The following is a 4,831-nucleotide window of genomic DNA, read 5'->3' on the forward strand; positions in this document are numbered from 1 at the left end:
GTATATCCAATATTGCAATACATTTTTTGAAGAGTTTTTTTCCCCTCAGATTCTTATAATCCTTGTGGAAGATTATTTGGCTGAATACATGTTGGCACCCAATATTTTCAAATGTAGTTTTGCCTTTGTACTAGTTACAAAAAAGCTATTCTTACATTATGGCTTTGTATTCTTTAGGTGTATTTTTAAAGGTATGATGTGTAGAGTTATTAAAGTAAATAAACATAACATTGGTTCCATAAACTGGCATTTTCCATAAGAATTTTAATGAAAACATAAGACTGTATTTTTTCAGATGCAGTAATAAATATAGACATCTGAAAATCACTTAGCTATATTTGGAAGGCCAACACAAATTGTTTTCTACAAAGAAAACCAATAGTTTAATTAGAAAATAAACTCTCTAAAACAGGCCAAATTAGCAAAGGCAAACATAATGAAAGTTATTGTGTGGGCAGATATACATTTCAACATATAGGAACATAACTGAGCCTTCAGAACAAAAGGAAAAAAACCAAAATCAACATGGAATAAAATATCAATCTCTGGACTCACATTAATATGCAACTTTTTCTTTGTTTATTTCTATGTTCTGTACCTTTGAGAAACTAAGATATAGTAATTATTAAGATTCAGGAAAGCTGATCATACAGATGCTCCAAGGCTTTAGAAGAATCATACACAACCAAGATGTCACACAGGCTGCTTTACATCTAATTGCTCAAATTGTGTCCTCTCAGGCAACACCTTAAAGATAGTCTTGAGTTTCCAAGTCCCCAAGGTCTTGTTGACATTATTTTTAACATAGTTTGGCACCAGGAGATATGTTTTAGGTGTAATCTTGTGTCTGTCATTTCTGGGTTTTCTTAATAGGTTGGAAAAAACGTAATATACAAAACATTCAATAAAATATAGCATGGACTCTGGTAGTCATGTTCATTTCTATTAATTAAATGTTAAGCCAGTTTATTTGTGGAGTTCATTAAACTTACCAAAGAATTCTTCAGTAAATGAATCATTCAAGTGCTTCTGTATTTAGGTGAGTTTATGTAGCATTTCATTTATTTAATTTTAGAAGAAAAATCTTGAGTTCTAGTAATGTTCAGAAGAGACTAGAATATGTGTAAAACTTAGTACCAAAAAATCCATTTATTTTGACTACCAGAGAGTTTTGACTCTCTTCATGATATCCCTGTTCTTTCATTGAGATTTCCTTGTTTTCTCAGAAATTAAACAAACACTTTAGCAATGTAGAATAATTAACAAAAATCTTCCCATAATATTTTAAGGTATAAGTGATAATAACAAACATATTTTTCAATAGTATAATATATTTCATGGTAATTATGAGTTATAAACTTTACAATTTGTGAATATGTAGAGAAGACTAAACAATGAGCAATGTTTATAATAGCACATGGTAAAATAATTCATAAAAGATGAGAATATGATGTGAAAATAACAAACTTAATTTGACAGCTTAATAAATATAACATGACTGAGGAACAATGCAATAGGGTTGGTGAAAATTGGGTATCTAAATCTGGGAAGTTTTGGGAAAGCTAGGCTACACAGTGTAGACTTTATACACTCATTAATTAATAGCATTTGGAATCTCTAATGCCCCTAATTTCATAATAAGTTAATCATGGGAAATTATCTTATAATGCTGTGGGAAATATTTTAAATTGATGGGAGTGTGACTGAAAAATATGGGCACAGTTTTGGATTGCAGTGATCAGACTTTATAAAAATTTTTGCAGAGGAAATATTGAAGAATTGGTTTTACTGGAAGATGCATTTCCTACAGACATCAGGCTGTAGGAATCAGCAGAAGATATACTACGATGGGAAAATGTACAGGACAATGGGAAAATGTAGTGATGATCTTAGATTAGGAATGGAACATGAATTTCTACAGTATTGCTATCACCTCAGGAAGAAAGTTTCCCAAACTTGCTCACTTGTTGATAGATGTCTATACTAGGGTGTCTTAATTTTCTCACTGGCTGCTGAGACAAAATACCCAACCCTCACAAGTTAAGGGAGGAAATGTTCTTTTAGCTCTGAGTTGGTAAAGGTTTCAGTCCACTATCAGCTGTCTCCAAGGCAGAATTGCATCACAGAGGAGAAAGAGTTCATGGTGGGTAGAAGGTAACAAAGCAACAAGGTGTGACCACAGCTTTTTCTATCCCTTATTTTTTATCCAGGATACTTAGGGTGGGCAGCACTCTCACCCTTAATCCTGGTGCCCTTGATCCTAGAACTGTACACACTCTAGATCCAGCCACCTCTGACAAAGCCCCAACTATGAGTGCATGGGGCTTTGGGAGAACATTAAACATGAGGCATAACAGAAGGCCTAATTTTCTTAACTATACAAACTTTTCAAAATTACAACCCTCATAATAAGCATCAAGCTCTTTGTCTACCACGTCATATCATTTATTTTAACACCTGAATTCATTAGCAAAAATTCAACTTTCATTCTGATACTACAATTTCCATTCTCCCTTTAAGAAATATTTAATGCTATTAAGGAATATCAGAGAAATGTTAGGATATCCTCTTTAATATAAGTCTCTATTCTTACTCTTATGCTTTCCAAAGCTTTTAACTTGATTCAAAATTGAAAGTGGAATATATTTAACTGTGGGCTAAGATTTATTTGAATTGTCTATTATTTTCATCACTATTATTTTTGACACATTGACCTTCTAAAATATGCCACATTGAAAAGTGAAGGGCAGCTCATTAATTATTACCTGAAGTGTTTTATCATTGTGGACACAACACATATTTTTCTGTGATAAACATTTTCAAAATAATGAAATATCCCACTAAACGTACTACATTACTATTGTTAAAAATTATTAAAGATGAGTAAAATGCTCCATATAGAACTAAAATATAACTTCAGGATGTGTTAAGTATTAAGCTACTAGAAAATTGAGAACATGGAAGAGAAAAATTAAACAACCGATAAAAAAGTTGCAGTCACCATTTGATTATATGATACAACTTTTGATTGTTCTAAGTTAATTCTCACAGATTAAAAAATACATCAAGAAAAGAAGCTGTAGGAACTATTATGTGCATTTTCTCTAGTGAAAGTATTTTCATTAATATCAGAGTCAGGCAAAAATGAGTGGCCCTTCTATGAAGTCAAATAGATACGACACTACTTAGTCCTGTAACATCAAATATAGCATGCTACTTTCCACTTATTCTTTCCCTGACTTGTCTTTGTTATTATTCCAGTCACTAAAAAAGTCTTATATATATTAGAGAAGTTAATATTATCTTTTGAAATACTATTAAAAGAGGAAAACCAGAATTTCTGTCAATTTCTTCAACGGATATCTCAGACTGTCACTGTTTCTTTCTCTTTTCGGTTACAAATACTGGCTCACACTTCTTTGTAAGAACTTTTCTCTTTTGTCCACAGGAACCAAGAAAATCAGACTTCTGGAGTCACCTTCATCCTCCTGGGCTTCTCTGAGTATCTGGACTTCCAGATGCCCCTGTTCCTAGTGTTCCTGGCCATCTACAGTGTCACTGTGCTGGGGAACCTGGGCATGATCCTGACCATCAGGGTCAATCCCAGACTCCACACCCCCATGTACTTTTTCCTCAGCCACCTGTCCTTTGTTGATTTCTGTTACTCCAGCATAGTGACTTCCAAGCTATTAGAAAACCTAATGGTGGAAGACAGAACTATCTCCTTCACAGTATGCATCCTGCAGTTCTTCTTAGCCTGCATATTTGTGGTGACAAAAACATTCATGTTGGCAGTGATGGACTATGACTGATTTGTGGCAGTTTGCAACCCTCTCCTCTACACAGTGATGATGTCCCCAAAGCTGTGTTCTTTGCTGGTAGCTGCCTCATACCCTTGGGCTCTAATCTGTTCCTTAATATTCATATGCTTTCTGTTGACCTTATCATTTTGTGGGACAAAGTTCATAAATAACTTTGCATGTGCCCATGGTGCCATTGTAGCTGCTTCCTGCTCTGACCCCTACCTTAACCAGAGATTGTTTTAATCTTTGCCTATTTCAATGAAATAAGTAGCCTATTGATTGTTCTTCTTATATTTTCATTTCCATCACTGTCCTGAAAATGTCTTCAGCTGGGGCTCTCTGCCAAGCCTTCTCCACCTGTGCCTCCCACCTAACTGCCATCAATATCTTCCATGGGCCCCTTCTCTTTCTCTACTATGTTCCAACTACCAAAATTCATGGCTCCTGATCAAGGTGGCCTCTGTCTTCTATACAGTAGTCATCCCCACACTTAACCCATTCATCTACAGTCTCCGGAATAAAGATGTGAAGGAGACTGTGAGGAATTTAATCCATACCAAATTGTTGTGTTATAAAACTTGATTCCAAGGATGCTATGAGTTTTCAGAGCAATGTTGCTGTTTTTCATTAACAAATCAGTGCATGAATGATGAAAACGTTAAAAATCCTTTCTTCCCAGTTTGGAGATGTTAGTACACAGTAACTCTTTACAGTCATCCCACTGTGGAATACCACACTACAAATTCTACTCACTTGGAAGTGCAACTTACTACCTACTGATCAGCATTTCCATATCCTTTCCTACATTCTCATATTCAGTAGTTAGCAACCACTGTTCCTCTCTGGATCACAGCCAGATAAAAATTTTAATGTTTCACACATGACTGAGACAATGTGGTACTCATCTTTCTGTGCCTGGTTTATTTCTTTAAACAGAATGACCTGCCTGTTATTGCACATGACAGAGTTCCATTCTTTATGGGTGAATAGAATTCCATTGAGTTTATACATGTTCTTCTAGCATTCAT

At 34.7% G+C, this 4,831-nt stretch overlaps 1 pseudogene; it reads left to right on the forward strand.

The window, feature by feature from the left end:
- Positions 1–1,795: 1,795 nt before the first annotated feature.
- On the forward strand, positions 1,796–4,385 carry LOC101724346 (olfactory receptor 5D3-like; annotated as a pseudogene).
- The last annotated feature ends 446 nt before the right edge of the window (positions 4,386–4,831 follow it).

This window comes from Heterocephalus glaber, unplaced genomic scaffold, assembly GCF_053883595.1.
Source record: "Heterocephalus glaber isolate CG9 unplaced genomic scaffold, H.glaber_assembly_v1.0 deba00000896, whole genome shotgun sequence".
In the NCBI taxonomy this organism is placed as follows: Eukaryota; Metazoa; Chordata; class Mammalia; order Rodentia; family Bathyergidae; genus Heterocephalus; species Heterocephalus glaber.